Here is a 24,413-nt window from a genome sequence, read left to right as displayed (position 1 = left end):
AAGTCCGTGTGTTAAAGGTATACAAGCGGATTCTCAGACGCGTTCATGTACTCAGTTTGGCAAGAGGATCATCTATGTGAGTAGCTCTTTGTTTTCCTTTCTGTGATTTGTGCAGGTTGTTACAGCACTCAGACTGATATTAGCAATAACTGAAAATTCTTCACAAATACTTTAAATCTCAGGGGCTGGATTCTACTTTACTCACTCTAGTCTCATGCTAGGAGAGCTGCATTTGGTTCTGTATAGTAATCCAGCTTTAAACCGAGGGAGTGCAGGGGAGCAGGGAGAGTCACATTCTCATATGTTCTGATCTGATATTTAAAAGTTACATCAGCTGTCAGATTTTATGTTGAAAAGTCTTGTCTCCTTTTACCATCTGTGGCACTGATCCTGCTCAGCAGATCTTGGGACAGTCACAGTTTGGTCACTGGGAATACATAGGAAGCGAATCATCGCTGCCTGCTGCATCCTGTTTCACGTTGTGGTTAACCGTGCCTGTGTGCTGCCATTTTTACTGTGAGTGTCACAAGCACATACAAAGAGATGCAAGTTTGCAAGGACTCTTTTGTAAGCATGCCCTGGATGAAATAACAGAGTTCAGAGAGTTTATTCGGTCCACTCTCCTCAGCCTCCCTTAGTCAAACACCCACTGACACGTTATTTTCCTTGGAGGAGGGAGACAGATTTAGAGTTCAGAAATAAGCTGTACAAAGCAACGTGGTTCTCCACCAACAGAGGTCATTCATTTTCTTGTTGCTTGCCACATCCTGGGTGCTCTACTGCAGACTGAGGTCTGCTCCCATTGACCCCCCAGGGCCTTGACTCCCTTTGCATTGGGTTTTGAGTAGGATTCCTCTCACTGACCCCCAGCACCTGAAAGCTGGCTACAGAGTCTAAACTAGTCAGTGAGGTGTTTTTTTATGGATGAAGAGAAACAGATATCTCCCTAGGGAACTGCATCCCATCCTAAGATACATGTCTAAATAGCTGTGATGAACTGCCCTTTCTGAGGTTTTCTCTGTACAGCCACAGATTATAAAGGGAGCAGAGTAGCTTAGACCAAATGGCTGGTAAGAGGAAAGATGACTCCATGCTTAGGCAGTCACAGTGGCAGCAAAGAGCCTCTGACTCACGGTGGCAGAATTTTATACCCGTACTAAGCAGCTTTAAATAGCTAGGGAGGCAATGAGAAAACTCCAGCTGTCTTTGATGGGAGTGGCTATAGGTGCTGGGAACTGTTGCACCTGATGGAGAGATGGGAGAAGAAAAAATGCACCCGCACTTCAAAATCATCTGTAATTCAGTAGATTGTCAGGAACCCTCAATTTCGCTTCTGAGTAACTGGTTTGTGAAGCTGAACTGATGATGATGCACTTTTAAGTGAACACGAAACATGCAAAAATGCAGTTTAAATATGTTGCAAGATTTCTGACCTCTTAAAATATGGTGCTTTGTATACAATGAAAGGATTTTGGTAGAAGTTACTGCATAACAGCGCTTAAAGTGAGGCAAAAGATTACTAAAACACCGCTTCCTGTGATATTAAAGTCTTCATCCCAATGTGCTGTGGAGCAAATCTGACGTGATACAATTACTGAGGTGGGCTCCATCACTGTGCTAAAAGAGAAGCTGTTTGGAAGAGGCTGTCTTAGAGGAGACATAATCTCCGTACTCTGATGCTTTGCATTTCCACTGCAATGGCTTCACATTTCCACCTGAAACTTCCAAGTCTTTCATGAGATGAGAGAGTTTTGCATCCTGATACGGCGTTCGAGGAACAGAATGACCAAGCAGAAGTCCCAAACAGCAAGGCCACAATTAGGGCCAACCTCAGCTCACTCCATATCTGTGCTCACTTCATTAGACCTTGCTGATAAATTGAAGGCAAAGCCTTTAGTTTTCCCTCTGGTCAATAAAAACAAACTCTCCCAGTAGCGTAACTGCTCAAAGGAAATGTTACGAAGCACAAAGTCTCCAATCATCCAGGAAACAGTAGGTCAGATGTGTGTCTTGAGGCAGTCTGGCCCTAGCTCCTCCTGGTATCTATAATACTCAGAAGTCAGAAATCTTACTTGTCTCTTACTGATTTTTTTTTTCTTATTTTTTTCTACATTTTGTACTCACTTGGATGATAAAACCAGGTTATTTTCTTTTTTTGTGTGTGTTCTTAATTAGTTTCTCTGTCACACACAGCTGCAAAGCTTGAGCTTCTGCATCGTTAGAAAAAAGTTTCCATTTGAAATAAGTATTTCCATAAGAATTCTAAGAGATAAAGTAGCTCAGAGAATTGTTTCCAAGGGCTTTGTACTTGAGCAGGTGGTTAGACTTTTGGTCTAAATAAAATTAAACATTTCCTATTAGTGTTTTAGCTCAGTAGTAGCAGATCTGGACTATGTTTAGAAAAGTGTTTTCTTAGGAGAGCCACTCCTTGAGCAAACTAAGTTTGCATTAATAGAATATTTTGGAAGATATTTTGTCATACTCTATGGCAAAGTATCGACTTCTGCTATCTGTTGATCCAAAAATTAGAGGTGTGCGGCAGTTGCTCTGGCAACAGAGTCTCGTTTTACCCCTCTGCTCATTTCCAACTTGTTACTGAATTACTAAACACTGGAGTGATGCATCAAAGAGCACCTAGAGATGCTGTTAATGTAATGAAACTGAGCCTTCATCTACTTAAAACATGTTGTGTCAGCTTGGAAATAAGACAGGTGATTTCTTTACCCCCAGAAGCTGGCACCATGTCCAATACTGGAAGTTTTAAAGTTATGAAAACAAGGGCTACAGTCAAAAAAATTCCTTGTATGGAACTTACTCGTGAGTTGTACCTGGCAACACTGAATTTGTTTATTAGCAAATTATAAAAGATCCTTTTTACTTTAGTGGTCACAACATCTGTTTGGTCATTTTAGTATTTTTAAGTACTCAGTTGATATTTTCTTTGTATATGTCATATAATAAATGCATAGATTTATAGCTACTATTGCAGACTTTTACCAATAAGATTACTCCTTCAGGTGGAAAGAAGCTGAGGACATGAATCTGTGTTATTGAAGGCAGTACTGTGCACTTTTTAAATTTTCTCACATTGTTTTTTTGGGGCACTTTCTAAAATGAACAAAGATGAGGATTTTATTGGTCAAATAGAGCATTCACCTCCGAGTTGCAGTAAACATCTAAAGAGAGATCCTTTGGGGCTCAATATCAAGGGATTGATATTTGGAGTTATCAGTCTTGCTTGGGTGCCACGTCATTGTGCACGATGGCAGATCAGCCGTGGCAAGCCCCAGTGCCCAGAGTCTCCCAGGAGTGCTGCCAGCTCCAAGGATGACAGACGTTTTTGAAAGAAACATTATCCCAAGAAGAATCTACTTTGAAGCCTCACACCCTATCAAACAAATGCTAGTTTTAGCTGGTATTTCAGTCTAAAGAACTTTCACTCTGCTTTGAAAAAAGGATAAAATTAAGGAAGAAACACATTCTTCTAGAAAAGGATGCTGTTTCCAGCATCACACCATGAGACCAGTTTGGCTATTTGTTTTACAGGCATGAGAGTGTGTCCTCATCTCCTAGGATAAAGTGAGGATGGATAAAAAATGATAAGGTTCAGTGCTGCTGTTGGTCTACTCTGACAGAGTATCATCTCTGGTGTGACTCTTTATGCCAGGCACTATGCTTGTAAGGCATTATCAGTGCATCTGCTCTGCCAGCACTGCAAGACCTTCTACTCCTTTTACTTGGTGCAAAGGGGCAAAGTGAGATAAGGGTCTCATCTGGATACCTTTCTGTATTGTACTCATGGTTTATAAATACATCTGCCATATGTAGCATAAGTGAATTTATTACTTGCATGAAGTCATGTTTGGCTGTGATTTGAGAGGTTATATATAAAAGAATGGCCTTTTGATAATGTTTTTCCACAGCATCTGTAGAATATTATCAAGTGGTAGGAGACCAACTGGTAAGACCTTCCATAATGTCAGCAAAATTTCAACTCCTTAGTGCACTGGTCTTACATTGTTTCCCAGCTTGAAAACCCAGTACTAAGCCTTTAAAATGATACTATAAGCTACAGACCTTTGTTTAAAAGTAAGGTGCCAGGTAATGCCTATAAATGTGTTTGTTTTTATCCTCACATTGCAACCTTTTCGGATGTAATTCTGGTATATTTGCACCGGCTTCTTTCGACAGTTGTTTTTAATGTATAATGTTTTTACCAGGTGGGCTATAGATCTGTGTTATCACTACAGTAAAAAAGTCCACATGTACCGTGTTACAAAGTGCAGAACATACCAGATATAATTTCCATACTGGGTTTAGAGATCAGACTTTAGCATAACTTTGCTCCAGATGTAAGATGTGGAGAACAGAGACATGTTTTGTTACAGGTTTTACTAATGCAGATTTAAAATAACATGACTGAAGTTCTAAATTGATATGACAGTTGCACCTTTTCTGGATAAAAGAACGGCTGCAATGTTATGCCTGGTTTTAAAACCAATATGCATGATCTGAACCAGATTTTTTTTCATCATGGTTTTGAAAATTGCCTTTCAGATAGAGTCAGTGTTTAGGAACATTTCAAAGAAGTATCAACATGCACTTAGACCTGATAACTTGTGTCCAGGCCAAATTTCAGCTGGAGGATTTATTATTTTCTACCTCCTTTCAAGATTTCAGTGACACTTTCCTTTACTTGTATTCTCCCTAGATTTCCACACTGGTGCAGTGTAGGTGTATGTAGTTAGACTACTGAGGAAATGCCTGAATGAGGAAGCTGAGGTCGGTGAGAGGCTTTGCCAGTATGTAGAGCTCTGCTCTCCCGTCTGGGAACAGTGCTGCCAACAGGCTACTGGTTCAGGAGTCAGCATGGCTCCTTCCTTTGGTATTCGACACTGAGCAAAAAAAAGCAAACTTGATGTGTGGTTGCTTGAAAAATGGCACTGAGGAACTGATGAAGAGGGTAGGAGAATTACATGATTTTGCTGGAGAGACCGATTTATTCCTCCTGATACCTGAGAATGTTTCTTCTGAATGTAGCACTGAAAAAGGAATAGAAGCTGTGGCTGTCCTTGGCAGTGCTTTGCAGTTGACGTGTTAGAAAAGGATCCAAGAAAGATCAAAATCTAATGAGGAGGTATAGAAATCATTGCTGATGAATGAAAGCTCGTAGCTGTTATATGTCCATAAATATCACATATTATAGGATGCTCTTTAACTTGTATGCTGCACTATATAAACTTTCCTGTATGCTTTTTGGCAGAATTTTGCTCCCGTGCAAACATTTTATGAACTGTGACATGAAGCAGCTTGTTTTGCCTACAGCATCAAAGTCTTGGTGCCTCACAGCTTACAGTGACTCACGCCTGCCTTTGCAGTTTGGTTGCCTCCCCATAAGACACCATAATATGGCCTGTAGCTGGTTAATAAGTTTGCTGAGTGCATTGATGTCCTTTTGGTTGAAAGGATCATATGAACAACCAGTAAGATGAGCAGCCATGGATAAACAGATGATGTTCCGGATAATGCTAATTGCACTTAAGTGAACGAGATCAGTAGAGTAAAGAGAAAAGGAAAAAAAATCAGTGACAAATTTTGTTGTCTTGCCCTTATTCTAACTCTTCTTGTACAAACAATCTTTACAAAAGAGGTGAGAACAAATGAATCCAGTACTGCTTTGATTACTTTTAGATTGACACCGATATACTGTGTGACTCTTCTCTTCCCACATAACATCAGAGGTAGAGGTCAGCACTCTACCATTTTTTTAATTGGAAGACCATCAGCTTAATTTGGAAACAGATTTTTTCAATAAACAACATACCTTGGAGAGCATAAAAGCAAATAATAACAATACAGTTGACCTCAGCAGTTCCTGAACATTTTATCAAACCTATTTGTTTCTAGGAATGGTGTCACAGAGTGTATGTAAAAACACTGGGGCCTCAGAGCGCTCTGCTTTGCCTGGAGTACTAAGCAAAGAAAATAACATACTTGTCTTGAGACACACATACCACCCTTCTGACCAGCAAAAAGCATCTTACTAGAAATGTGAAACATTTACAAGCACCATATATATCACAATATGCAGTCACAACCTCATACATAAATTTAAACCCAAAGGATGCAGTTATGAGATACTCCAAGTGTCTCGTTATATCTTCAGATACCAGCGTAGCCATGTGAGATAGCTACAGAAAACTTACGAAGTATCTTCTTGGGTGTTTTGGGAATTTTAGGAGTATCAGTGACTTTGCACATAAAAGTATAATGGACCAAAACGTTACGTTCTTATGGATTTTTTCCTCTAAAATCAGAAGTTCTTAAGGCTTTAATTGTAGAACTCTTCAGAAATTATCAGGATAAGGCATATGCTTGTCTGTTAAAAATTGCTGAGTCCATTAGGGACCTGCCCTACAGGGACTCTAGCAGTGTAATGCACCAAGAGCGAATGGACCGTATGCCTCAGTCACGGCTCAGCGTCTCAGAAACTGAGACACAGCAAACGTCCGGGCAGCCATGTGAAAGCCATTGAACAGCACTTATTTAGGCACCTGCAGGAAACTACTTATTATGGGCTAAGTACTAAATCAAGACTGGGTCCCCGGTTGAAAGGTCTGGAAGGAGACTCCAAGGAGTGGCTGATTTCTTTTCCCCAGTGGAATTTGAATTCTTGCCCATGCAGCACCACTCCTTTTGAGATATCTTGAAAGTCTTCTTGTAGGAGGTCCCATGGAAAATTCTGTAAGTTGGAAGAGACAGAGAAGCCAGGGAATGTCCACCATTTGTGACTGCAGTCCCAATATAAAGAGCAAGAAGGAAAAAGATGAGGTTTTTAGGGACAGTTCAATTTGTTCTGTTTTTCAGCACTGTATAGGTTCTATTTACATAATTACTAAACATTAGTATATTGCTGAGCTTTTCATTGAGAATGAGTCTCTTGACCCATTCAATAAATTAAATTGCTTGAATGAAGGAAGTAAGAAGTAAAATAGTGGCCTTGACTTAACCTAAAATTTGAATGTTTTTCAATTTCACCAGAAGCTGGATCCTCATCCTTAGATCTAACTTTGTGTTATGGATTCTTGGTGGGAGGCCAATTCTTTATTGTCTTATGTACAACAAAAGTATTGAAGCAGTGCCATGGAAATCCCATGGTAACAACAGTCCTCAAATGCTTTCAGAATTTAGGGAAAATACTTCACACACAAAGCTTAACCATGAACCCCAAATTTGAGTGCAGACCTCCTGTGTGTCTCATAAAATCTCATATTAAACCTAATTCAAATCTAAACAAAATCATCCTGAATTCAGTGAAATCCTTTACTGACTCTCTCTCCAGCTATAACAGAAGATGAAACAAGCAATCCTCACCCTGCGGGCACCGAGCAACCCCACCCTCTGACATCAGCGACTGCAGCAAGAGAAGGGACTGAGATCCAAAGTTTTGAAATGATGTTATTTGTGACTTTCTTGTTCTTCCTCTTCTACTAATGACAATACAGAAGAATGTTTGTTCTTGGTAAATGAAAAGCAAATACTAAAATACTCGTGTCATTTACACATTTTTCTGTAAAGCGTGCAGAGAAAGCTAAAGTATATCAAACACTTAAAAAGCACATTACCTTGTCAAGTGCCGCATGTGAAAAGGTCAGCACTGGTCTTCTGTCTTTTTTTCTACATATGAATCATAGACAACAAATAAGATTTAACGTTTGCATTACTGTTTTAATCTGTACCATTATTTATGAGGGTTCTCGAAATACTTGTTACCCTCAGAAAATATGCTAGCGTAGGCCGGAATTATTACCTGCTTACGTTACAAATGAGACACAAAGATGGCACAGCTGAAATTTTCTGAAGTAACTACTGGCTGGGGCAGAGAAAGGGCATCTTGGTTTCTGAGTATCCAGCCTGAGTGATACAGGGCTTTATTATCAGACGTGCTCTCATGTAGCACTGAGAGGTACAAACGTTCTGCATCTCTGAAAAATAAACACATCATTCAGATAGCTCAGTTTTTGTGTAGCAAGTAAGCAAAAGCTCCAGAAAAGTGAAATTCTGACTGCACTGAAGGACAGCTGATATGGTAAAACCAATGGGATAGCTTTAATTTGCACTCTCAGGCTTTCTCCGACAAACGAGTGCCCAGTTAGTTAATCAGGCTGCTGGAGCAATTCTGTGCAACTTCTTCCCTTTAAATAACTTTGGCAAAGTCAGACTCATATATATGCTGTGCTCTCTACCTCGGAGTCACTCAAGAACCTTCTTCAAAAGGCATTTTTGTGTCTTTATAATTGAATTGATTCTTAAGTTGTGCCATGGTGTACACCTTATCAAAGAAGAGCTAGCACTCCATTTGTTCATAATGCCCTCTCGGAGGAGGTTTAACATGCAATGTTTGTTGTTTCTAGCAGGTCTCTCTGCAGAGAGAGAGGTCGCTACTCAGGGAGGCACTTTCCTCCTTGGAAACAAGAAAAGAAATCACTGGGAAGGAGGGGAAAATGCATCTGGGTAACAGGAGGGGATCTTGTCAATCTTCAAGTCACTAGAAAATGATCATGAAAGTCTTTTGTTAGAGAAGCCTATAATGGTACTATTGCTTGTCTATTGTGGCCACTAACAGCAAATAGCCTGCAAGGGCAGAGGAGATGTAGGATTAGACAAATTGTGAAGAGGGGCTCTGGATGCTTGAAAAGTGCATTCCTGCTCACCAAGGTCAGAGGGGTCAAAATAGTGTCATCATTCATCCTCAATGGAAGTATTTCTATAAACAAATTGACCTTTAAAAACATCCATGGCATATATGGAATAATGCTAATGATGTACTATTGGATTTCTTCCACAAGTGGAAACAGAAAAGCAATTGTAATTCACTTACGTTGAGTTGGAGAGTGTTGTACAGAACTTTTTCTACTGCTAGAAACTGCAGGCATCCTGAATTTTTTTTTTCAAAAAACTTAATTAGTGTAATAATTTTTGGTGCATTTTAAGAAAAATCTCAGTTAGTAAATTCTTTCAGAGGGTTCATCCTTACCCACATGTGTACTTCTGAGGATAGCATTGTGTTGACACTACATGCATCCATCATAGGTAGGCAAAAAGGATGGACTGGATCTTTGCTGGTGGAAGGGGGACTGAGTACCCACTCTCTCTCTGTCCAGCCTAGCAGTATCGCTTGTTCTTCTCAGTTGTACTTTCGAGAAGGGGTCCTTACCCAGTCCATTCTGTAACTTCAATATTTAGTGGGCCTATTGCTTAAGTAACTTAATCAGAGTTTGCTCATTAATAAGGAAAATGCTCTTCTATAATGTGCTTGAAGTGCATAAAAAGAGCTTTGAGAAGACAATGATAGACATAGATGTTATACTGAATGGCAGCTGCTAAATATATGTGCACTGATAAATCTCTGTGAAGTAACTTCATATAGTAAGACAAGTTAAACATTTATTTCAGGCTTTAATTAAAAGTTACCTCAGTGATGTTTTCAAGAGCATCAGAAGTTACCAACTACATTTTGAATTATTCTCCCTCTATGTGCAGTCAGGGGTATGTTTTTCTCTACCATCTTGTAGCATGCACATTATTAGTTCACAAACTCGCAGTACATAATAAGTGACCACAGATGAGAAAACTGCCCTTGACAGTGGCTGTCTACTCTACAAAGTAATATTTTTTCCAAACGCCTGAATAAAAGCACATTAACAGCAGGAGTCAACAAAGGTAGTTTTATGATTTTTATTTTTAAAGAAAGACTTTAAAAGTGTCCCTGATACTTTTTTAGAATCTTTTTCAACTGAATATTTCTTGAACAATACTTACAACATCCTGATCTTTGGGGTCAAATCATTCTCTCAGTTGCATGCTGTGCAGTTCTGAAAATTTGGAACGAGTTTAAAAGTTTCAAGGACTGACTTTAACTGCCAAGCTTAAACATAGAGGGATTCAGGCATTCCCTGGGTCTTGCAAAGCATAGCTCTTCTTGCTATGTTTCCATCATTTTTGGAGATATATTATGGTCTCTAAAAAATGGGAAAAAAAATAATGAAAAGTCTTTCAGTTTAATAGCTAGCAAAATAATCTACTGAGCATACATGACAACTGATACAAGAAGAAAGGCCTCATCATTTCAAACTGCTTCAGATCTTCATGGAATTAAGGCACTGGGCTGAGTCTTAGAAGATGATGTTAGTGTTCTGGTTTTACACCTAGTGTATATAACCTTGGGAAAGTCACTTAAAAGTTCTGTGACCCTACTGGAAAATAGAGACAATAACACCTCTTCTCTCTTCTTCTGTATGCTTAGAATGAAGACCTTTCAGACCAAGATCTACCTCTTATTTAGGAATGGACAAGAGAACTCCAATATAATTTTGTACTTGGAAACAAAACAAGAATGATCCAAATCTATGCGTTCTTAATCCTTTCATAGACAATTAAGCAAACGGAATGCAAAATACAGCACAGAGGCTGTATGGCATGAACTTAGGCACTTAAAGGAAGATTTCTAGATGAGAAATCAATGAGTTAGTTACCAGTTGCTTTTTCTGGGGTACCTGAAATAAAGTTAAACAAAAAGCTTTATTTTACTGGCTTAGAGTAGAATCTGACTATTCTGAAAAACACTTTGGACTTGATTTTCATTTGTTTTTTCCAGCAGAATATCTTATGTCCATGTCAGCAAGTCCCAGGCCTTGTCCTAAAAAAATAGCACAGTATGTTTTCATCAAAATGTTTATGTTATCATTGAGCTGTAAGCACTAATGGCTGTGATGGGAATGAGAGTCATTAGAAATTCATGGAAAAGCTGCTGCTATTTGATGTCCCTCCAGATCAGATTTAGCTTTGGGATTGAAACTAAAGATAACAAAATATGTCTCCTGGAATTAGCAAAGCAATTTTAGCTGGTTAAGAATGCAGTGGTCCTTGCTATGGAGGATCTCAAAAGTCATTGCATATTTGCTTCCTTCATCGTAGAAAGTGGAGCAGGGCAAGGAGGAAATGCAATGTTGACTCTGATGCCCTTTAATGCTGGCTAGCAGTTATTTAGAATGGAATTTCTTCAGGGTAGAGGATCCTCTAGATCTCCTCCTACAAGGTACATCTGCCTCCCATTGTGACAATGGTTAAAGAGAGAAACTCTTGAAACGGAGCATGCTTTTAAAAAGTAATTAAAAAATAAAGCCAATGGCAATGGACAGCAATTCAGACAGCACTAACGCAGAGCACCTGAAAGTTAAGTCTTTCCATTGACTTTTCTAAGTTTTTGAGAGTTCAAAGCTGCATTTAGCTGGCAGGGGACCACCTTTGAAGGCACATGCAAGAAGTGAGTGAAGAGAGATTTAAAGAAGAGAGGGAACAATAAACTGAAGAGGTGATTTCAGGAGCTTCGTATCAGGAAATGAAACATGCACTGGTGTCACTTCTAGTCAAAAGCTACCAGCAAAACAGGAAACAAACAACTGGGCCGCTCTTTTCAGCTAGGCCTTGTGTAAGTAAGGCGTTAGCACTTAAACACAAATACATGCATGTAAGTCAGTGGCTCGATTGAGATGTCGGCTGCTGGAATTTCTCATCTTTGAATGTAGGCCTCTTCTTAAAAAAGTCTACGTTTTAATTGATAGGGCATCCAAGATTAAAAATTTTGACGTTAAACTGTGCCTTTGAAGCAGGTATCCAAATTCCAGCTCGCCAGCTGTTTAGAGAAATTAGAAGCAAGACTCTCATTCTTCCAGTTTGTAGCATCCTGGGCACAGTGGGAAAACTTGCACACCCAAAGCTACTCAACCTACAGCTCCTGTTGCAAGGCCTTGAGAAATGCAGTGGAGTGGACGGTAGGGGATGGAAGTGCGGCATTAGAGCTCCAAGCCCAGCTCTGTTCCTAACCTTCTTTGTGATATTGGTCACAAGATTTGAAGGACATAAAACAAGAGCAGTACTGAAAGGGGCTGTTCAGAGAAGATGGCTCGTAGCAAGGTGCTGTCAGGGCACGACCTAAGAGTTCCATTTGCCACCTCTGCCCCTCCACCAAAGTGCTGCAGACCAGGTGCCACACTGCAAACCTGTCATGATGCCAGATCTAAAGGGGACCTAAATGTGACCCTGCAGCTAAAGAGACTTATCCACCCAACCTCACCTATGGATTCAGATGAAACAGTTTCCTTTCAGTCCTTTAGTGTTATTAATTGTTATTATTTCTTTAGATTCACGCAACAATAAAAGGGAGGCTTCAGTTCCTGGCTGCAGCAACCACTCCCACAAATCAAAAGAATATGACTTTCATTTTGAAAAGACTGAATAAATATGCCCTGAATACAGAGAAGCATGGATTCCAAACACCCCGAAGTCTTGGAAGAAACAATTGTTCTTTCTTTGATTTGAGTCATCCCCAAAGGTTCAATATACATCTCTCACGGACTCTGGGTGGTTTTTAGAGCCAGAGCTTTGTTTCAGGTGAAGGTATTGAAAGATGACACAGGAACAATGAGACAGAAAGTGTAACCAAGGGATTGGAATTTCGGCTTTCAGGAAGAGCTGGCGATTTGGGAGATCTAATTCTGAGTTGTCTTTAAATGACCTGATTTTCAGAGTGTTGAATCCTCTGCACTTTCTCAGAGTCATATCCTGTGAAGAGGTCTTGGGCCAGTCACCAGAAATTACTAACCTGCTGCCACTCATGCTGGTACAAGGAGACTCTCCCTGGCAGGGAGATCCGTGGACTCAGCGCTACAGCCAAACCCTCATCTGCCATGCTGACACACAGCTTACTTTAACTTCCCTTAAGAAAATGGTGAACCACTCTTCTTCTAAACCTTTTCAGCTACAGAAGGAGTCCCTGCGTATGGATGCTTGCACATTTCAGTTTTCCCCGAAAAGCACTAGGGCTTCAAGTTTCCCAGCAAGAGCAGAGCACCTTGCTGAAGAGGACAGGGAGGTGCTTTTGCCGTCACTGAAGACGGCTAATTTGGGAAGTCTGACCTGGTGCTGTAGCCAAGTTTGAGTTCTCACAGCATTGTATTTAAGGGCAGGGAGCTCCCCACCCAGTTGTGCAACCTGAACAGCCCCTTTTGCCCACTCTCATCTTCGTCAGAGAATCACCCAGGTACCTGACACACTTCAGAGTTTCAGACCTGCAGAAGCACAGCTTGGCTCACAATTCCCACTGTCCACTTGCTAATGTAGGACTTCCTGTAAGGCACACAGCAGTTCCTGACAATCGTTTTGCCTTGTATTTCATTTTGGTTAAATTAAATAGGTGTAAGATGAGAAACTGAGGGGAAAGATTGTGTGCCTGCATGAGGTAGAGGGATTTTGACCATCTAGAAGGAATTAATGACCATACTTGATCATATGTTGGGAATTTGAAAAAAAATTTCCTTGTTACAGTTCTGGAAACAAGAGAAGATTTTATTAATCTCTGTGGTGTCTCTAATTGCCTTTGGATTATGTGTCGATTGGACTGAGTATTCCCTTAAAAACTTGTTTGAATAATTAAGTTTGTTCATTTGGTGGGGATCTTTTGCTTTGTGCTGGAGGTGTTTCAGTCTTGCTAGGTAATTTAATGAGGAGAATTCTTTGGTAGCCAAAGATTTTTGGTAGCCAAAATACTGACTATGCAGTTACATTTCTGTTAGGATTTTTTCCATGGGCCAGTCTTAGAGCAGGAGAACAAAAGCCAATTCCTCATCTCCAGCTTTTTGACTTCTGTTAAAAGCAAGAATACGACTGAGCTGTCATGCCCCTTTTGAAGTACAAGCCTCCCAGAGCCTGGGAAGGAACAGGTTAATATTTTGTCCCTGAGCTACCACAGGTGTTTGCCCTCATTCAGGGATTACAAGAGAGCCCAGGCATGGTGGGGCTCAGCTGGAGCGAATTACTCCATCAGGAGGGCCTACAAAAGGAAGGAGAGACCAAGTGGCAGGTCAGGCACCCTGGGCTGAGGGGACTGCTTACTACAAGGAGCTTATTTATTTATGTAATTCCCTTTTTAGCTCAGTTATGTGAAATTAAATTTAATTTTTCACAGTACCTCCTTCCCTCTAACCTGAAAGGGCTTTTTTCAGTATCCTTCATTGGCTTCCCCTGACCTGTCACATTTCTCAGACTCGTTTTATCTCGTAGTTTCCATTCTGTTTTACATGTTTTAGTATGTCCTATTATTTCCATATTTGAAGCTTTTTAAGCTAACAGGCCTAGCAGACTTGCAAAGACTATTAGACACAAATTATTTTTTTCTCTATAGCTCTTTCCATATAAAATGTAAGTCCATTCCACTTCAAGGAAAGGCAGTTAAAAATTGACCTACATTTCTGTTGGGCTGTGTCTCATGTTACACAGTGCACAACTTTATGGAAAGTTAGGGCTTTGCAGGCCATCGCAAATTAGTTTGAGAAGGAAAAATGTAAAGAATAAGCAATCAAAAATATAACAGGCACTTGCTCACCACTGAACGTAGAATGTCTTGTTCCTTTGCTTAGGTGAGATTGCAATTAGGGGTAGAAAACACTTTAAGAGATCTATTGTTCTTTTAGTTTTTTTCTTTTTTTATGAGATAATTGCAACTATTATACACTTACATTTTGATTCACAGAAAAGACAAATAAATTACATCAGTAAGAACTTTATGTTCATAATATTAAGATGTGTTTCTGCTTAGGAAATTAACTGACTATTTTACAGTAATATAATAAATTATAAGATTCAATGGTTTAAAGAGTGGGTCTAACTACCAGGAATCTTAGTGTAGATAATGACTCTGGATATTTTTAGGTTGACAGTCACTGTTGTGTCTTGGCAATATATTCTCAGCATACTCATTTATTCTTCCCATTAACAGGCAAGAATTCAGGCATATGTCTTCAAATTTATCTAGTTTCATCTCAGGGTACTTAGAGAGGTAACTGCTCTGACTTTTTGGGCCAGAGAGGTTCCCTGATCTGCTTGAGGTGAAGGTGAAAATCTGGAGCAGATCTCCTGTATCTGTTTCCTTACTTGTCTCCTTTAGATGTGTGTTGTCAGTCTGACCTAGTCTGCTGAGTAACGGGTCTTACAGTGCTCTTCATAAAGGGGTTGGAAGGCTTAGTCAGTGTTCACAAAGTGTTTAAGAGTCTCAGATAGAAAGAAAATGCAATTTCTAAACCATGGGCAACATTGCTACTGACAAACGACTGAGGCATCATGCGTTCTTTGTACCTCTGGAATAGTTCAATGAAAGATACAGAAGTTAAAGTTTGTGGATTATTTTTTTTTTGGCTTGCAAAGGACAGGGGAGAACCCCAGCATGGCAGCGCGTGTGTGTACTTTTTCTTAGTGTTTGGCTGAGGGATGTGTACCAGATACAACCCTGAGCAAATTTCATAGGCGTTTATGTGGTTTAAGGACCTCAGTTCATTGTCGTCCAGGTTATTTTTTCTTCAGATTTCTTTATTCATAAAAGAAGGAGATGCAGCATTTTGTTCTGGCTCTGATTTGGTTACAAAAAACACTGATAACAGAACAGCATCCAGTGTGCACTAGAATCTCTTTTTAAGTACTGTGTTAAAGCTTTCTCTCCTTTCTGGGCACCTTTACGCTAACTTTTTCAGCAAGATTTCATTTTCCGTACAGTTATATTTAAATAGCAACAAAGGCCTGACCTCCTTGATGTTCCAGTTCAAAATTTGCCTTGAACCTAATGGGGCGAGAACTACTTCTTTCATCTTTGGGACTTTCCAGGTAGTTTAATCAGCCCAAGGAGCATTCATTCCTTGCTGGAACCTCTTGAGGGATTTTGTAATGGAAATAGCTAGTAAGCCGCACAGCAGTGGATTCCCATGAATTCATAGGCACAGGCTAGCAAAGCTTAAGCTATTGATACCAGGGAATGGAAGAGCTTAAGGGAAGGGATTTTTTGCTCAGTAGCATGAAGTAATACCTGCAGAATATTTAGCTCAGCAGTTCAGCATCCTTTACTGCAGATGAGGCTAGGGACAGAGACAATGAGGCTGGACTCAGCACCCCTGTGCTTATTGTAACTCGTGTATACTGTTAATCAGCCAATTTCACTCTGCTGGCACTTAGAGTTGTTATTAGAACCCCTAGATCCATCTTTTACAGCAGCTGCTCAGCAGTGCTGTTTGGTCTTACCTCCTGCATTGAGTCATCACTTCTTGAGGCTTTACTTTTAGAGCAATTGCAAGAGCTGTTTTCTGGAGGAAAAAGATTTATTAGCTGAGTCAGAGAGAACTTTGTTAGATCGCTCGTTGCTTCTTAATGTGAAAATAGTAGGTAAAGGAAAAAAGCAGGAAACAGAAGATGTTAAAGTGTGGGATGGAGATTTAAATGTAGGGGAGGAGACTGTAGAAGATGTAAATTCTAGTTAAGTTTATAGAAATATACATCAGAACTCATTTAGATTTTTGAAATATTTGATAGAACAAGAAAATACATGTACCAGAGTTCAGTACAAAAATCCACATTTTTATAGGTTATGAAAAATGTTAATGTCTTGGTCCAGTTACTGAATTCCTGCTCCCTCACACACTGACAGGTGTGTGCTTCACCTCGTGCTCACTGGGCCTCCTGTACATCACTTTCTGCCTGACTTGAGGTGACTATAGGCATCTAAACAGTGAAAAGATTTTTTTGTATTAGTTAACTTTTTGGTCTTAAGGAAAAGATAAAAAGTTTTGTGGCTTGAAAATGGAAACCAAAGAAATTCAGAATAGAAAAGGATTGTATATTTTAAGAAGGATAATTAACTTGTGATAACCTGGAGACTGGATTCTCTGCCATGGCAACTTCTTAAATCAAGTCTTGCTATCTTTTTTGAATGTTATAGCATGAAACACAGTAGTTACAATGTGAGATTATTGACTTCTAAGATAAAGGCAATCCGGCTGTCAGGGACAGTACTTTGCCCCACTTCTAGCTAAGAGAATTTACTTTTTTTTATTTCTAGTTATAAAATTATATAGTTTACCTCCATCAGTCCCAGGGCTCGGTTCTCTATGGAAACCTTTGACTCTATATGCTCTGACCCATGTTTTAGAACAAAAGTGTGATAGAAACAGTGTGCAAATGGGCTATAAAAATATTTAATCAGAAGGAGGGAGATGAATGTTGCTGCTTCATGACTTTCAAGCAGCAAGACCAGGAAGAGGAATCAAATCCTGATCACAAGAGACTGGACTTCTCTAGATAATGTATCGAGCTGCATAGGGAGCATGTTGACTGTGGAGAAACATGTATTGCACAGCATATAAAGCTCAGGTCCACGCTGTCAAATTTGAACAAGGAGACCCTTTGAAAAAGATCTTTTGATGCAATATGTTCACTTTGTGTCATAGATTGGTATTGCCTTACCTCACAGTTCATAAAATATGTTGCAGAGAGTCAAGTAACACCAATGGGAAGTGGTGATTTATGGATAAACACTTGTTTTAAGGACCACATTTGTGTAGCCTTTGTTTGCTGTCAGGTCTTGACTGTGGTTGTCAGTGTCCCTATTTCAGCAGTGTTTTGGGTGGGGACATTCTGCCAGAAAGCTGGCAGCTTAAAGCTCATAAATTTGATGCACAAGGAAACTTTGGGTCTCTTTTGCTTCCATTAACAAGCAGGTTCCGCAGCGCTGAAACAGTTAATCATCAGGATGTTTTCATCAAACCTGACAGCATGGCTGGAAACTTTGTAGCTTGTTCTGTTCTTCCTTGTCCTTATCTTCAGTCCTTTCCTTCACTGTTACATCCTGAAACAAAAATCAATCAAAATGTAGATTAAAATTCCAGGTAAAAGTCAGTATTGCATAATAGCTGCTAGACAAGGTGCATCACTCACATCCTGATAAAGAAGCATACTGTACTCTGCATGTTCACTTGTTTCTCCCCAGTGCTGTTTATAGTGGGTTATTTCCTTTTTATTTGCAATGTGTTCCAGTTGGAAATTCCTCACTCTGAGCATTTGCTATGATGAGAGTAATATAAATCTGGAAAAAGAAGAAGAAAAAAAGATGATGTGCCAGAATGGGTAACTTAATCCCACCCAATGACAAAATAAGGTGCTTGTCTCTGTATCTGTGAGTTTTATGGATGTATATATCATTTGTCAGTGCTGACATAATATTTTTTTTTTGTTAAAGTTGGGATTTTGAAAGTGGGGGGATTTAAGGCTGGTGCAACCCTAGCTTTCCTAAAAAACATTGGTCCTGTGAAGAAATGTACAAGTATGTTCAAATGTATTTTAGTTTTTAACGGGATTTTAAAATGTTGCTTAATTAGAACTGAAGTTGTCTAACCACAATATTGATGCAAAGGACAGTCTATGGTAGTATGGTCTCAGACTGACTGGCTGAACACTTTTGAGAGTTGGCTGGGACAATGCTTTCTGGGAAAGGAAGGAGACGCCAGTTTTCTTTTGAGGCTGTCAAGAAGAATTCTGGGTTTGAGGGTTGCTTTTGAACAACCATCCGTCAGGGTCTGGAATAGGATGGCTGGTGCACTCCTTCCATACAGACTTCTGACACCTGTCAAAAAGTAATGGTTTTCTGTTACTGCCGACAAACCAATGACCAAGAGGTGAAAGGTTCTGTATTTCATTAGGAATCTTCCTCTGTACGTTTCTCCTATTGTTAATTTTTAGTATCCTTGAAAACTCACACTGCAGAATTTCGCTGGCACCAGTCGATCATAAAATAAGAGCCTAAGAAGTTTAAGTGCATCTATTTTCAGGGCTAGGCAGATTCTTTCAGTCTGATGTTTCATCTCCATTCTCAGATATGCTGCATGGTTTTTTTACCTGTTTATGGAAATGAATGATATATCATAGCCCTCAAGTTTTATTTTCTTCTCAAAGTTTTTTAGACATACTAAAGGACACAATCCAAGAAGCTAGAAAGTAATTACAGATTTTGCATCTCCTGTATGACCTGTCAGAAGTCTGCTATCTCTTATAAAGCCATTCCAGCATATACTTAATGTCAGTTTGATAGAAGAAACACTTTCATAGGTTCTCTTTGATTGACACATTTAAAATGACATCAGTTCCTAGTTTTAAAACCTATTGTTATTAAGTCTCTGTTGCTATTTATGTTAGAAATATGTGCATGTATGTCAAAACAATACATCAACTTTGCTGATTGGCTGCGCCTAGATTGTGTTGCCAAGGTAACGGAACAATTGCTTTTAATCTTTTCTAAATTGTCTTATTTGTTTGTTTCACATTCCGAGTTTCATATTTAATTTTCCAAAAGCAGAAGTGGGCAATCATTTCAAAAATTCTTTTTTGATCATTGATGCATTCTGTGTATTTTATGAAATGTGCATGGGCATACACTTTCTGTCAAGATTACAAAGAGTAAATAATTAAATGGATTATTTGAGATAAATATCTATTACTGTGTTACTGGGTACACAACCAGCTTTTCAGTGTGGTATGTCTGGTTATTTATTGGTTACTTCTGAAGCAGTACATAGTGGATTCATCTCCACAGTTCGGTTATCTTCTTAGATGGTAAGATGTTCACGTAGGACCTATGTCTTTTTTGTAATGTCAGCGGCATCGTTGGCACTATCAACATACAAGTAATTACCTTGTTGTGCTGCTTTCATATTTTGGCTTGGAAAGGTACTTCTCCACCCAATTGGAAGAATTTTTGTTATTTGCATGACAGATTCTAAATCCCCAATACAGACTGGTCAATATTTTTACCAGAAGCACTTCCTGCTCATGTCTGAAGGTGAATTTTGATTCTTTGGTATGTAATTCAAATAGGAAGTATTGAAGTTTGTGATTTCCTCTCCCATTTGGTTGTGAAGTGAACCCCAATCAACTTCTCATGCCTAGTGGGATTCAGGCTAAATCTGCGAGATCCTCAATAAAGCTTCATCTGTTAAAATGCATCCCAGCTGATGTTATCCCAAATGGTGACAAATATAGTATACTCTAAAGTTTTAGCTGGGGTTATGTGGGTTAGACACAGTCTTGCTTTGTGACATGCCAGTAAGGATCACCTCAGTGTTTCCTGGTCAGTGTGTTTCAGTTATGTGTATGCATGCGTAGAGGTAGGCTCTCATCTTTTGGGTAAGATAATGTCTGTACTTACATACATTTACAGTGGAATTCAGGAACAAAATGTATCTGAAAGATAATGATAGTTTTCCATCATCCTCCAAAATAACACCTGGAAAGACACACTCCTGGCAATCAGTTCAGGCTTAAGTGGGCCTGGGCAAGAGATCAGTTCACCACACATGCGTTTCCAAAGTAATTGTCATGCTATGAAAGTATAAAGTGAAACACAGGCCAATGTATAACTTTGGAGCAAGCTTATCAGATACTCTTTTTTTTTCCTAAAAATGGGGAACTCATATTGAATCCTTCCCCTAGGAAGTTGCCTAATGTGTTATTAAATCAAAAGTTACATATATGAAGATTAGTGTCCTAAGCTTTGCTGATGGTTTGTCAAAGAAATTACAGTATCCATCACAGGATAGGAGTGGCTATGTATCCAGGCATAATTCCAGCAAAATGATAGATTAGGTCTGTTAGTTGATTACATCAAAGAGGTTATAAGAGCAGTGTATGTCTTCTGGTTAAGGATGTACCATCATGCTTAGCAGAACATATTCCAAGAATCTTCAGGTTCTTTTTAGTAGAAGGCAAAGGAAGATCAGAGAGATCTTACACCTGTAGACTATTTTTAATTGATGGCAAAAGATGATCAGAGAGATCTTACACCTGCACAAGGTTTCATTGTCCTTTGCTATGTTATACTGAAATGTTCTGTAACTGTAACCTCAATAACTTGATAAATAGCACACGCAGAGTCTAAAAGAGGATACGTTACAAGAAATTTTATTACTAAAGTAAAGAAAACATATTGTTGATATGACTACAATGGAGAGATTTATGTTGGGAAAGATCAACATGTGCAAATACAGACTCGCCAGGTTCTACCTGAAGAATAAGAACAAACATTATATTTCAGCAAAAAGGAAGAAATACACTTAGAACTCTCTTGGCCAGTTCTTCAGGAATCAGTTTTCACAAGGATCACGGTTTGTGTTCCCAACCCACTCTTTGATGTTATCTAACCATTGTATCAACTGTTTTCCTGTTATATTATTTTGAAATGCTTTCCAAGGGCTTGTATAAATGTAAATAGTTAGACATTTTCTGAGTTCAAGTTACACCTAGAACAGATAAAACAATAGTCTTGATTTTAACTGCACTGTATTAGCACTTGCAAAGAATTAGATTTTAAAAGTAGCATGTGAAAATAGTGAAATTCTGTCATAACTGATTTTACAAGTAGTGTCACCTACCTGAAAACTATGAGAATATTGGAAATTATGACTGTGAGATGGAGCATTATTTCATGTTAATAAGATGGTGTGCTCAATGAGCAGCTGTAGCTAGAAGGAAATACCATGTAGGTTCATTAAGTGTATTGAAACTTCATAACAAAATCTATATCCAATGACAGTGATGGCCATAGAAATATATGGAGTTGAATATAGGCCCGAACGGAAGAAACAAAACACATTCTCAGGGGAATTTTTGACTGAGCAAGAACTTGTGGGCCGTGTCCTGTTAAGGAAAGACCAAAAGAGGTGTCAGTTTAAAGAACGTGCCAAGATCTTCTAGAGTAACCTGAAGGTTTTTTCACAGCCTGAAAGAAAGTTTTAGATACTTTGGCACTCATTCTACTTAATGCCAAGGGGCAGCTGTTATATCCACCTAAGACTGTGAAGTATTTGTGTGCTGTTAATCCTGGCCACAAAACAAAAAGTGGCTCAGGTAGACTATAACTCTATTCCCACATCAGTGAATGTAACGAGCATGGAAAATGATACAAACCTAGGCCTTTCATGTTATAATATTAATCTGAACTGGCACAACATGAGTCCACTTTTACAACAAAGATTGGATAGAGAATGGGAAAGGAACACATGTCGACTATTCTCACAACAAATCTAAATAATCTAATCTGCTGTGTGGTCCTTCTCAGAAGCTTGTCCAAGTCTGGTAACAAAATCACAGTATATTTTTCTTACTGTAACAAGAAGAGACGCAGTATGCTCTCTATCTAAGAAAAGGCTCAAGTTTGCAACAGTTTCAGGTGCTATTAAGGACTTTAGTCAGAAGAGCACTTAACATTTTTGGATGTCAGAAACTCTTTAATTGAAAAAAGTCACAGCTATGTTCTATACTTGAGTGATGTAATTTTTTTCTCATCCTTTAAATGTACCAAGCACCAATCTTTAGCATACTGTGGGTTGGAAGAACCACTTATATACACTCTTTCTGAGTACATGTTCTGTACTTTTAAAAGCAGCCAATTCCACCCCCTTGCTGTCTGGCTTTTTACACTGAATACAATATTCATGAGAGAGACCAGATCAACAGCCTCAGAGAACAACACCTTCTCTGCACAGAGCAGCTGCTCAGTGGCTTGCCCATCCGCCCTCCTTGTGCTTGTGCTTCAAACCTGTTCTGAGGACACCACCTTAGGGAGTGCGGGAGCAATGGAACCATCATGTCCCTCCAATTCCCCACATCTCTTCTGATGCTCTCAATGTGTAACAATTGTGAGGGTGACGTTAGAGATGCTTTCTCTCTGTTGGGAGCTGGCCTGTGAACACTTTTGATGCATGTTACAGAGGCCACTCAATGTCTGCCATGTGGTGCCGCCTCTTCAGCACTGTAGCATTGCATTCAAACTGGTATCTAGAACTGCTTTTACCTCCTTTGAACTTGCCAAGTCACCCTTGTGACTTGCTGATGTCATGCCTTGCTGAGGTGGTGCTTTGTGACTTACTGACTCGTCACATCTGGACCTGCTGTGTCACCTCTGCTTGCCTGGTGGTTTGCTGCGTGGTGACACCATGACTCGCCGAATCGATGCTTCGTGACTCGCTAAGTTGCGGCATGTTCAGGTGCCACTTGCAGAATCAAGACTTTCAAGAAGCCTGGGAGGTGTTTTCAGATTGATGCCAAATTGCACAGGGCAGAAAGTACAAAGCCAAGGGCCTGTCTGCTGCCAAGTGCAATAGACTTTTTTTTCACCTGGTATTTTTGTTTATCACTTGCCCTGACTCTGGCCTGCTGCTATCTTGCTGTTTTGTTTCTACTGGTCCTTGTATACTTTGTTTCTGAGAGTTTTCCACCAGGAAAAAAAAATATTGCAATGAAAACTGACCTTGTAAAGTCTAATCTGTCTCCAGTACCACTGCCATGGTGGGCTGGAGCAGGGCTGGGTTCTTCCTGCAGCTGGGACTCATCTTGCCATGTTTTCTTATGCCACATAGCAGCTCCTTCCTCACCTCTCTCACATGCTATTGCTGAAGAAATCAGTCTGTTACCCACCTTCAGAAAACATGCCTATCTTTTGCTTGAGATGCAATGCCATCAGCAGGCAGCTAAAAGTTGTGGAAGCTACTGGAAATGTGGTGCAAAACCATGAGCTACTGTAGGACACATCCTGTGGTCTGTTCACAGCGGGATAAATGCCTTTGGTTTTTTGTACAGATGAATCTAGTGTCACCCTGGAGCATAACGTCTCCCATTTTATATAGTACAGGTAGCACAATTCTCCACCCACTCCCCAAGACAATGACCCTTAAAAAATTAGCTGCTCTGAACAGTCCAGCCTGGCCAGGCTCAACCCAGATTCACTCTCTGTATTGTAGCAACACAAAGGTTAAAGGATTCCTTAGACTTAGCATGCTGAAAAGCAAGGTAAAGTAGGAAAGCACTAGGATGGCTTTTGTGGTTTATAATATGTCAATTTGTACAGTAAATAGGGTCTGTGTTTAATGCTCCCCTGCAGCGATGACTATTAATAATAAAAGACCTTGAAAGGAACTGAACTTTCATGATAAAGTATTTCTGACAGCTAGCTCCTCAGCACAACAACTGTTGTCCCCAGAGACTCATTCAACGGTCATTTGAATCATGGAGAAAGAAGACCAGCTTGGAAGATGTTTTTCTGGAGTGCAGAGGGGCACTTTGATCCTAGCTCAGATAACAGCTGCTCTACCTGAGCGGATTTTCGGGTAGATGTATCCTTCAGCCCAGGTAAGCCTCAGGGGAGGTGTCTGGTTGACCTCAAAGCTCAGGCAAGGCACCTGATACCTGAGGGAGGGTCTTTGAATGGGCAAAAGGACCTGGCATTGCATTTTATCATTCTGTCAGTCTCGTGTTTCTGGCGAGAGACAGCGTACGCAGGAAGGGAACTCCTGAAGGGATTCAAGTCGCACCTTGAATTTTTTTTTCTCATTGTAAAATAAAAAGGAGGCAGAAAGCCAAAATACTTTGATTAGATTTTGTCTGTACTATTGTGTTTTCTCACTGGCCTTGGAGAGTACACAGCACTTCATTTGAAATCCATGACCCTGATTTCCCGAAGCTGGAGCAAAATGCAAATACCTGATACT

Source organism: Tauraco erythrolophus, chromosome 11 (genome assembly GCF_009769465.1).
Source record: "Tauraco erythrolophus isolate bTauEry1 chromosome 11, bTauEry1.pri, whole genome shotgun sequence".
Lineage (NCBI taxonomy): Eukaryota > Metazoa > Chordata > Aves > Musophagiformes > Musophagidae > Tauraco > Tauraco erythrolophus.
This window is presented reverse-complemented; position numbering follows the sequence as displayed.